The following is a 12,718-nucleotide window of genomic DNA, read 5'->3' on the forward strand; positions in this document are numbered from 1 at the left end:
GGGAATGAGATGAGTTCTGAAAAGTCCAGCCCAGGTCCTAGACTTTGTTGTCAGAACTGGAAGCTATAGATAGTAAACCTAGCTGTACTCATGTTAAACACATACAAGGTTTGGTAAGGCTGTGGAGTGTAGTAAACACCACAGAACTAAGTTACAGGTGTCACTAACTTTAGTTTGTGTTTCCTTTGTCCCTGTGAAATGGACCACATTTGTACAGGGTGTAAAATTCTTTACTTGTCTGTTTACAGGAAATTAATTTTTTTAATACTGGTACCTGTATTTTAATTTAAGACTTTCTGAATTATGTCAGTTCCTCTAAATAACTAAAAAAGACTCTCTTGTCCAATACTAAAAACAAGTAAACAAAAATCCATTAATAATTCTGACAACTAACCTTTGGAATGGAGACCTAATTAGTTCTTATTGAGCTTGGTTCAAAGATCATTGAAGCAATTTGGAGTTTTACCATTAAAGTTAATTGACTTTAGAGCAAAATCCTCAGACATGCTGGTTTAGCAAGCAGTCTCTGTGTCACCCATCAGCAGCATCACCTCCAGACAGACTGTGTGAGCTGTTCTGTTTGACGTTGTTTCTGGTAAGGATGTTGCTTAAGTTGATTATGTCCCTGTGGGCTAATAGAGGACCTAGAAAAAACTTTGTGCCCTGGGTACCTCTTTATGTGGCAGTCACCAAAGCCTGCAGGTTTCACACATTCCGGTGTCAGAGTGGAGCTTTCGTCAGAAGTGTCAGCATTAACAAGATTTTAAACTGCAGGCGAATATAGAGGATCATTTGATCCTGGCAAGGAACTGTTTGCCTCAGCACTCGTGGGATAATGTAGAGTAAGCAGCAAATCATTGATGAATCTGTAATGCAACACCAGTCCCAGGAGTACTCAGGCAAAATTGCTGCCAAGAAGAAGGAAAGACAACAAAAGTGATTAAATATAGTGAAGGATTCAGACCTTGGGAGACCTTTAGGGAGAAACTTCTTATTTTAAGCATAAAGGAAAAAAAATAGTACAAAATTATGTGCATAAAGCTTTCATTCTGGCTTAATAAAAACCATAAGGAACCCACAGATGCTGAATGTTTACTGAACCTTAATTGGCCTGGAATCATTCTTGCAGTTACTCTGGTTTTATGCTTGTGGTAATGTTGACTTCTGGCCATTAGCCACGAGTTTCTAGTGAACCTTTTGCACATTCTGCCAAGCCATTAATTATCATCATTGTTAAACACTTTACATGCTTTTGCTGTCGATAGACATAATTAATAAACATAGGTAAAAATTTACATTGATAGAGCAAGGTGCTTGATCATTTCTTGAACACTTTAAACATGTGGAAAATTCACTAACAATATCCAACAATACTTAAATGGAGATTAGAGAACCTCAGTGGAATTGCATTGTCACAATGGTGTATCACATCTGTCAACACAGAGAGGTGGTCCTTAGCCTCGCGTTTCAGGGGATGCCTACTTGCTCCTCATCTCTGTTTTGTCTTGTTGCTGGCTGCCATAGTTCTAATAGAGATCCAATCGGATCCACACAGGTTCTTCCATAGTAATGGCTGGAACTTGTACTAAAAACCTTGGTACTTGGCAGATCACTGCTCCTTTTCCATCTCTGTGGTGTATTCACTCTGGGAACACAATTCAGTCCCTCTGGCCAGTTTTAATAGGGTTGACAGAACTACTTTCTTTGGGTAATCTGCTTCGTGGCACAGCTTTGTTTCCAACTACGTTGCTGTACCTGGAAGAAGAGTACAAATTCCATTTGGTTTCCCAGGTAACTTAACGTAAAAAATTTGGTTTAGTCAGTTTCAAATAATGGCATAGAGATTAAAAAAAAAACCCTCCCTATCACATTGATTATCCTCAGAGTAGTCCACTCCCTTTGCAAATTTATTTTGAAAACTAAGCAAGGTTATACTGCAATATTAAATACTGTCATCTATTTAGATGAATGCAGTTGCAAAGTTCTGGCTAGTATCCTTATGAAGTTTAAATTAAAGTATGCATTCCACCTACTGATACCAAAAATACTGAGTTAATGCACCAAAAATAAACATTCATCTAAACAAAACAAAGAGGCTTTTAAGTGATCATTCTGAAATTTCAATGCCATTTTGCAATAATTTGTGTTGCATGATTTGTGCTTGAAATATTGTTTTCTACTTGCCCTTAAATATGCTTCTCTATTGTTGGACACCTTTTACTTTGCACCAGCTGATTTTGGAGGTAGATGAAGATGGATGTTAGTCTTTCATCAGCTGCAGCAGGGGGGATGTTCTTTGGACTACACTGGGAAAAAAATGATGTAAGGATCTCTAGCTTCATGTTTATATCCAGGCCAGCAGTCATCCAAAGAAATTTGTCTCCTAGGCACCATCAGAAAGGGGGCAGGCAATGTAGATGGGCTTGGCAATGAGGCCCTGCCTGTACCAATACAAAAGAACCTCACAAGGCCTTTCAAGTCTGCAGTAAAGCACATGCTCAAGGGATTAGGGTGGAGCGAAGAAGAGAATCAACTCTTCTTTTTATCTGAATTCACACACACACAAAAAAAGAAACATTTTCTCTCAGGCACAACCAAGGTGGAAGATGATGTCTTACTGACAGAGGAACATGTATTTAGCGCCATGATTTATTGAGAATGTTTGTGCTTGTTTTCTGAGAAATACATGCAGCCTTTTGATAATGCTAGATGGTAGCAATCTGCTCTCTGGGCAGATGTGCACTTAATAGAGGGTGCCTGAGGCATATTTGCCCACATTTGGTGAAATCTCTTGTCTATCTTACCACATGATTTAGTTTTATTATATTGACTGTTGAGAACAGTATCTTCTTCATGTTGGAAATCGCTACCTTATTTATAAGTATGCAGATTTTAATAATGCAGTAACAGTAATGATTTTTTTTCTAAGTGTATGATAAAAATAGTGCCACTCTTTTCCTGTGGTTGAAGACACTTTAAAATTGGTGGACTGGTCATACTGATTTTGAAATAATCTATTTTTGCTGTTGTTCCAGATGATGTAAATTAATGGAAAATGTTCTCAGAATCTGGCTAGACAATGCTTTTGCTTTTTGAGAGTCTATGCACTATGTTTAAGAGTTTTGCCCTATGCTCTCAGCTGGGATTTAGATGGGATCATTTCCTTTGAAGTTTTGTTGTTAAGGTTCCAGATCAATACAGGATTTATGTTCGCATGTTTTCAAGTACACAAGTAGTCCTTCTGAAATCAGTGAAAAAAGTTCTGACTTAATTGATGTCAGTGCCAGAACTCCCACTCACCTCAGAAAGGCCATACCTAATCACATTTTTCAATCCAGTTGTTTTGGGGCAAGGATAGGGAGGATTGTTCTGTTTATTACCAGTGAATGAAGGGTAGTCATATGTTAAGATTTCATAAAAGATACAGTGGAGATATCCATGGAGAACTGTCAGAAATAATTATTTCAGTTTCATAAAAATCTTCAGTTTTAGTAATTCCAGTTCTTTATTTTGTCCTTCTACATTGTGTATTAATGTTAACCATGTTACTGTGATGATGTCAAATGTAATCCAAATGGTTTAGACAGCATTTAGATACAATTGATGCAAAGCTTTTTACCATATCAAACTAAAACCATTAATCATGTCAAAATAAATTGTTTTGTCATTACCAAAATGCTTTTGTTTTGGAATCCTGAATCTCTTTTCTTCAAGCCATTTGTTTAATGGGAAATTTTGAAGTAGTGACATTCTTTCTGATTTAGGTCATCATCAAATTTTGAAGGGTCAGAGTTTCCTGCAGAACAGAAATTCCAATTTTGACCATCTCTCAGTGCAGTGAGTATTTCATTCACTGTGACTGTTTGCCAACTCAGTGAAAAGATGGGTTCTAAAGTGCTGTTCAAATTTGGAGCTTAGCTGGCTAATATTACTGCTGATCAAAAGAACATGAACATATGGTTATATTGTTGGACAAATACATTGTCTGTGATTCCTTGGTTTTTCAGAAGATAATGAGACTTATTACAATTGCTCTCCCTCAGATACTCCATTTCTGATTGAAAAAGATTTTAAATAGAACCCAAGCTTTTGTAGAGCATAGAATGTTTCTTCTACCTTCCTTCTGCACTCAGAAAACATCTTCACAACCTACATAATAAGCCAGAGTCACAAATAAGTCATATTTTTACTATTAAAAGCTTTTGCAATAGATTGTTGTGCAATATAGCCACTTTTATTGAGCCTTTTATTAAATTCTACTTGTTTCTTAATTTCTTTTTAGTCATAATTTCTTGGCAGAGCACTATATACTAACAATAACTCTTTATCCTCTTACCTGGTAACTTTATCTACAGAACCACATGTTGTTTTTCTTTTACTGTAATTATGATGGGCTGGGATTGAGTGTCTTAACACTATTTTATACAAATGTAGTGTCCTCTGTTTAAGCGGAATGCATCTCATTCTATACACATGGTTGCAAAAAAAATGTACTTTTGGATATTTCATCACATATTGAAAGTGCTGAACTCTTGGATAATACTAGTGCCTGGCTGGTGGTAATATCCTAGAATTTTTTCTGCTTGTTTCCTAAAATATCTTCATTGTCAGAAATTTTGTTCATACAGAGTCATGGAGTGCTTTTTCAAACAGTGCTGACTATGGTGTAATAAATGTCCCCAGCTGTTTTATGGGAACCTTTAACATAGAGGCTGAGTGACAAGTAGTCACATAAACCTTCTTCCACTGTTGTAATGGACCTTGAAAATCTGCTAAGCCCTGGAGGACTAGGGAGGTCATAAGGAAAGGCAGGATATAAAAAATAATATTAACACATCATTAGTGTAAGCAAACATAATGTGATTTTGCATTTAAATGAAATTTTATATACTCACAGGAAGCATCATCTAGCAGTTAAGGTATAGAATTGGGAACTGAATGATGCTACTTCTATTCTTGGCCATGAGGCTGAAGGTTTTGTTCCAAATAGAGAAGAGCAGAGGTCAAAAATATACCTGAATAAAAGAGCTTTCTGTTTTTAATAATGGCACAAGATAAGGCTGTATGCCAAAGTGTTACATAGAAACAGAGCTTTGATTTCAGATAAGATTTCTATGAAAACCAACTCAGAATTTCATAAAAGGGACAGATCAGAGTTAAATAAAAATGGATATCAGAGGAAAGTCCTACTCAGTCTGAAATCATGTGAAGAGAGGTATATAAGTTTAGTCTGAGGTCAACAAACGTAGAAAGCACCAAGGGTAGTAACAGCACAATAATTAGTTAAAGGGTCACAAAATGTGTCCATCTCATACACCCATGAAATTTCTGTAGCTCTCTGGGAAAGGTTATTAAAAGCCTGCTTTTGTATGAATGTAAAATTACTCACACAGAGAAATTTGTGCAAAGTCCAGGGTGTAATTCATGGTCTTCACAGGGTTTGTGCCTGCAGTTTGAATGGGAATGGATTCAAATGAAGTCATTCCCAGCTGTGCTTAACTGCACAGGTAATGTGCACATGTGAAACTGCCATATGAAAAAAACAGAACTTAACTGAGACAGCTTGGAAAGTTTGATCCCAGGTACACAGAGCTTTGTCCACATTTTCTTGTCCTAGCACATCTTCATGCCACCATAGTTTCACTCTCTTTCTACAGTATCCAAGCTCTCCTTGAGCAGGTCAGCTATTGATTAAAAAAGCTGGAATTATTGTACTATAGATATCTCTTTTGTTCATAGTCTGCTGCTCTATTTTCTAGATTTGGAAGGTGGTGGTGCTTGGGTGTTCCTGAAGTGCAAAAGTATTTATTTCCAAGAAAAGAAAATATAGAGGGCTTGGAATCACATAGGGGCAGAACCACTTGTCTCTGGCTATCGGATAAGCATCTAATGCTAAGATGTTCCTGATGTGTCCTATATCCTCGACATGCCCAGTGTGTCTCCAGCCTGGAGACTGCTGAGCACTTCAGCATGTCTTGTACCTCAGATCTGTCAGGATTTCAAACTTAGAAATGGATGTAAGTTTCAATGTTGTGGCACTGACACACTCAGTTCTAGTCTAGTGGCATTCATCCGGCAGTTGGGAGATCCCACTTCTTCCCATTTCAAGTCCCACCTTAAGCACCTTAAACAACAGGCTCAGAGTAGGCTTTGAGAAAGGGTGATGGGACAGGGAGTCAAGATTGTCCTTCCCTTGTTTCAAACTGTTCCAATTTCAACGAGGTGATTAAATGTTCATTGTGTTGGGGGGGTGCAGAAGGAGAATTTATGAACTGTACTAAGAGATAGAGGAGAAGAGGCCAAACATTTTCAGATTTTGAAAGTGTTTGAAACTGGAATTTGATATTCCAAGTGAGAGCTCCATAATGTTTGGAGAGGAGGTTGTCTGTATTTTGTGAGTAAGGGATGGCTCAAGTATCCATCTTCAGGAGACAGTACATAGTGGTGAAATGTGCAAGTCCCAGCTCAGGACAGCACCTGTGTTGGGGAGGGTGGAGGAGAAAGAAAGGCACTTCCATCTCCACCAAAATCACTCATCCAGCTTCATCAGATCGGCCTCCCAGGTGCTCTCTGCTGAGGCACCTGGCTGTCCCCATCTAACAGCGCATCAGTCTCTGAATCATACGGAGTGTCAAAGCACCAAGAACTGCCTCTGAGGATGTAGTACACTGTACTTCATGCATCAAGAATCCCAGTGATATCTATAAACCTCTTTGTAAAGCTCTTTAAAATCCCCAATGAAAAATGAAATAGCACTATTTTGTCTAATAAGAATTGATCAAAAAATCTAAGAGAGGCAAGGTTTTAGAGGAGATACTATCTTTTATTAGATCAACTGCTAAGCTTGAAAGAAGCAGGACAGTTTTCAGGCACAAATCTCTTCTTTGTAATCTTGATCACTGCTCATTACCACAAGGTGTTGCAAAGTCAACCTCCCAGTTTGTCTCTATCTTTGAATGCCTTTCTAATTTTGTTGCAGGAAGTTGTATTTTCCTTTATATTGCTGATTTCATGATTATTCCTATTAGTCATCTTGCCTGAAGTGTAGTTTACAGAAGCTGGACTGAATTACCTTTTACAGCTCCAGAGACTTCTTTGCAGCAGCAGACTACCCATCTGGCATGTTCCGTTTGCTTTGCGCTTCTGGCTCTAACCTGAATGTAGAAAGCTAAAAAAGTGGGTCCAGCATTTTGCATTCCAGCAGGCACACATTCAGGAAGTAAATTTATTGATGAAATATTTAATAGTTAATTAATCAATTTTTACAACTGGAATTCTAAAAGGAACAACTATTGCTTAATTTACTGAAGTTAAGTTACCCCAATGCACTTGGGTTCATGGTTAAAAAAAAAAGTTAATTCCTTGAGGAATAAAAAGAAGAAGCTGGAGGCAGAGAGGAAAAATGATTACTTTTTTTTTTTTCTGTATTTCCAAAACAACTATCAGCCTTCTGTGGCAAGTCAGTCTTTGTGTCCATTCCCCTACTCTTCTCTAACTGAAAAGTATCTAGTCTGATATCTTTCTGCAAATGCTCTGCAGAGGAAATTGAACCTGTTTGTTTTGTCTTGTTTTCTCTTTGATTTTCTCCTTAAAATCTTCGTTAGGCTTTCACAATTTGTTCATGGATATGCATTAACAAGAAAGCAGAAGCTGGGCAAAAAAATGAAGTGGGTTTTCAATGAAATTTGTCTGTAACATTTGCCCCCAGTAAACGGAACACTCTGTTATGCTCTATTTAAAGATGTCTCCATGAACCTGTTAAGTTTTGCATCTGTCCAAATTCAAGGCATTCTGAGATGGGATTTTGTCTCAAGCTGAGTCCTGAGGCTGGAATTCAGCTACTGAAGCACAAATATAACTGCGTATTTTTTCATTGTAAACAGTTTTCATAAAATGTTGGTTGACTTTTGTTATTTTCAACTTCAAATTAAAAGCAAGTCTTCTCCCAATTCCCAAATATTCATAAATATATTATGAATATACTATCAACTCTGGCAAACAAACACCTGTACCACATGCTGTGAGTTCAGTGCATTATTTATGGAGCAAAGCATTATTCATAGGTATAAATAAGGGTACTGACACCTTGGCCTTTTGTTTCCCACTCCTTTCTTCTTGGTCCTTCTAATAAACCTGCAAATATAAGGAGGACTTCAGGAGGAGTCAAAGTTAAAAACTGTGATGAAAAAACCTGGTAACTGTAAGAATAACAGGGCATAAAAAGTCAATTGCTTGCAAGGTGCTTTGATACAAGAAAGTATCAAAGCAATATTGCATCATGTCTTTATTATAAGACTATAGATGCTGTGCAGAGCAACATTAATGAGCTCCTCTAAAACTTTGGGGAAGGTTAAACCAGTCTAAACTCACTTGCTGCTTTGGTCTAATTTGGGCATACATTAATATCTCTACAGTTTGATGCTGAGGAATAGATGGAAACCTGCTACAATCCACTAAACATGCTGTCGTGTTCAGTTAACAAAACCATCAGAATTCATGAAGCACTAAATATATCCAAAAATTGCTTAAAATTGCTAAATAAATTAGAATAGAATAAATCAAAATAAGAGCAAATGCAAAGAAGGAAATAATAAAGTGAAATATTACATTTAAGTGTAAAAGATACTGAGACATTAACATTGGTTTGCATTTAAGAAATTACTAAAATGATGTTTTAGAATTGGATGCAAAATTTATTGGCCAAGAATTGTTCCTGAGCAAGGCAGCATTATTTGTTCTAATATTGGTGAATTCATTACAAAAAAGCATGATTGTAAAGATTTCCCTCTCCACTCATTCTTCCATCTCTATTCCTTTCAGAATTGTAGATATACTTCTGCATGTCACCAGGATATATTGAAATATAGCACATTTCTTGAAAGCTGTTCAGTTCCTTCTCTTTTGTGCAGGTGCATGAAAAATTCTTTTGTTGGCTCAGGCATTGATAAAGTAATAGCAATTTCTGCAAGCATAACTATTCAACTTCATTATTTCTTTGGAGAAATTCCATGGAATGGAGCAGGAGGAGTGAAATTGAGGGAATTTATTGCAATTTAAAGTAAAAAATATTGTTAACTACTATGAAATAAAAAAAAAAGAAAACAAAACTTGCCTGTATTTAGTTACTGGTAAGGTTTTGGGATTTTTTACATGAATGTCATTTGCTTCCCTTTAGCAGATGTTTCCAATGCATGACCCATACATATCTGAGAGTGTGAGAACCACTCTTAGGGTGTCTGTAGAACTTTGCTGAGAAAATCAAACCTGTTTGGTAAATTTTAAGGAGCTGCAAGCAAAACAAAGTTGAAAACTAATGCTATATGATAGTGCCAGTACAGAACTAGATAATTTTTTCCCCCAGTATTGTAATTAGGCTCTGAAGGTCCTATCCTAAAAGACTTGGAGTCAACAGGAATACCATTACTGACTTTTAGGGACTTAGAATGTCAATTTATTGGAGTTTTGTTTGTCTTTAGTGTCTTTAATGCACATAAGAAGATGCTTGAATGGCAGTAATTGGAATCTCCTGGCTTGGTCATTTGGCAAGGCTAGGAGGCTAGAGATTGGTAGTGCTGGGTGTTGTATTGATGCTTTTCCACTGATTGGCTGGATGACCTTTCAGCACTGACTTGCCCATTCAGCCCACAGTTAATTTATCGTGAAGAGACAGAAAATAAGAAGAATCCATTTTTTTCCTTTCAGAATCCAGCAGCTGTGAAATTTAAAATAAAGCATCCTCAGCAGTTCTTGGACAGTGAAAGAGGCAAAATGCTTGAAGGCAGCAAAACAGAGGTTTCTGTGCCTGCAGACAGATACACAGTGGCTGGTAGCCAAAAAGATTTTTCCTCATAATAATAGTTTATTCTTCTGAGTACAATGGAATACAGAATAATTGCACAAAAGATGATGTTGTTACTGCAAGAACAGAGCTTGGCCCATAAGGAGCAGAACTCTTTTGCCTTTTCCCTTGTGGAAACTGGAAGAAAGAAGTATAATGTTAAGGAAAAAAAAATATAACAGTGGGAGGCTGCTGTGGTGGTGACCAATATTCCACTGCTTTAAGTCCTTACACTTATTATGTTGTGTGTTCTGTATTTAATTACAGATCTGGAGTGTAGTGCTAATAAGGCTGCACAGTTTTGTCTTCTTCCTCTCTCTGAGGCAGAGCTAATTAAAAAAGGCATTAATTAATATGTGCTTTGAGGTCCCGGAACTTTAGGTGATTAAAATATTCTGAGTAATATATTATAACTTATAGCGCATGGATCACTGTGAAATGGTTTAATGGCACTGACTGTAAAATGTGACCTCTCTCAAATGCCACACCTGATAGGGAACAGAGCAGATGGAATTGACCAGCTCTGTGTCCCTGAAGAGATCTGTTGAGCGGGCAGTCCTTGGGCTCCCTTTGCATGTCAGGGACAGGGGGACATTAATGGCAAAACCTTTGCATCTTTGATTCCAGTACCCTTTTCTGATGCAAACACTTTACCTTTTAGCCTGGTGCTTACAGCCTATTTTTGGTTTTACATCTGCTCTAGAAAAATTGCAGGTTTGAGTAAAGCATTTTTTAAATTTCTTTGTGCTCTTAGGTCTCTAATTAACCCACAACACCTTTGTCCTTTTCTTGTGGGTAATGCATAGGAGATAATTACTCAAATATTGAAAACATATTTACTAGCTTCACAATTTCTCTTTGCATCCATTACTGACATTTTGTGATGGTTATGATCAAGGCATATGCACTGTCAGCAAAGGAGACAAGTAGACCTTTTGGTCTAGAATACATATTTAGAATTTGTATTCAGTGAGCAGTAAATGTGGCAGTGAATGTTAATAAATGTTAGAGTCAAGACTTCCCTAGTGCTAAATAGGGCAGTTCCTGATCAAACAGGACAGCTTTTAAGTGATCACCACAGTGGTGCCACCCTTACAGCCACCTCAGGGATGATGATGCCTTCTCCTTCACACCCCTGATGAGAGGAGGATGTTCATTTCCCTGCTATGATATCCTTCAGGTCTCCTACAGACATATCATTAAGTTAGACAGTCCTCTGCTTTCAGGAAAAGGGTTAAAAATCTGCTTTTCAAAATGACGCCTATCCCCCTCATACACACAGCAAAATCTTCCTGTAAGAAAAGACTAAACCTAAATATCCTGGCTTCTGAGAATTTTAAATTTGTATCTAGATTTCTAGGCTACTTTTTGGTACGGATTTCTTCTTATAATCACCATGGCAGCAATACTTAACTCATTTTGTTGAAAAAAGAAGCTTTTTCTATACTTTGCCTATGAAGAACTATGCAAAAAAAATTTTGTAATTTATTACATGACAACACAAAATTGGAAGTCTGCAATCAGTGGGAAGTAAAAGCTTTCAAAAATGAAGCTACAAGGTGATAAGTTAAAATTGCTGGTTGTCACATCCATCCTACTGCTTTTATCCATAACTGCTGTGTTCCTTTTATAAAAGCTTGGATTTATTAGCAACCACTGGAGGCCTTCAGACACCACCAACCCTTGTAGCTCCCAGGTTAATGACTGGTATTAATTACTACCAATGTACAAATTCCTAAGGCTCTGTACCAGCTGCTATGCTTTTATCTCAGATGCATCTAAAAATGCAGTCTCTAGCTTGATTTAAATGTCACCTTCTTCAGCACTGAGTGTTACTCTAAGCTGAAGCTATTTCCAGGTCTCGTGAATAGTCGTATTTATGTTTGACTGAAAAAAGGGTCAGTGATTGCAGCAAAATGGGCCTTCACACAGGTTCCAAGGGGAAGAGGGGAGCAGGTGCTTTGGTCTAACCTCCTCTCTCTGAATGCAGTCATTTCACGTGAAGAATGGCGGAACTGTATGATTGATCACTTATATAAAGGTTAAGGAGCAAAGATCCAACTCTCTAGACTTCTTCCTGGCCTATTGGTATCTGTCTTGTGTTTTAAATAGAGTGTGACTCTATATTGCTCTTCTGAGCTCTTCTTCAGCACTATGTTCACAGAGCCCCCATTCTGGCAGACTCTGAGGCTGCCATGAGCACCATCTCCCTCCAGGAAATCCATTGGGCTGGTCCTTCCTACACTCCACCTGAGCAGCCTCTTTCATGCTTTCTCCTCTGATGTCCCTCATGCTGAGGGACTCCCCTCTGCACACATCCATCAACATCTACTTCATCATCACGCTTGAGAACTCTTTTGCTCTGTAGATCCATTTGTGAGTCCCCAGCAGAGTACAGGACAACACTGACAGCCAGTGGGCTGGCACTGTAACTTCCCACTGGCTAGGGCTCTCTCGTTCCCTTCTTCCCGTGCCCATGACAGGTAGATCACTTGTGACAGTCCTCACCAAAGGACATGGGAGATTCTAAAAATGTACAAGGGATGACTGAAGCTCATGAAAATAAATCTACCGAGCATTGCAAAATACTTGGAGCCCACATTCGGAGAAATAAGGTCCTGAGCTAAAATCATTGAAGGCAGAGAGATTAGCAAATTTTAACATATGGTTGTCCTGTTCTTATGATTCCATAACCATCCGCTTATGGCCATAATTTATGCATTGAAATTGAAACACCAGAACAAGACATTGTCAACAGTCCCAGGAGCAAAAACTGTGCTCAGACATCTCTTAATGTCAATTCTGTAAAAACAGGCTACTCTGCTGGAGTGGACAGACCTTTGGTCTAACCTCCTGTAGTCTTTCTTAGGTTTTGCTTTT

At 37.9% G+C, this 12,718-nt stretch overlaps 1 long non-coding RNA gene across 2 annotated transcripts in view; it reads left to right on the forward strand.

Annotated features, from left to right (window-relative positions):
* The window catches only part of LOC135444238 (uncharacterized), a 79,083-nt gene that overhangs the window by 17,460 nt on the left and 48,905 nt on the right, over positions 1–12,718 (forward strand). The gene's annotated exons all lie outside the window — the stretch shown is intronic.

Source organism: Zonotrichia leucophrys, chromosome 2 (genome assembly GCF_028769735.1).
Source record: "Zonotrichia leucophrys gambelii isolate GWCS_2022_RI chromosome 2, RI_Zleu_2.0, whole genome shotgun sequence".
Lineage (NCBI taxonomy): Eukaryota > Metazoa > Chordata > Aves > Passeriformes > Passerellidae > Zonotrichia > Zonotrichia leucophrys.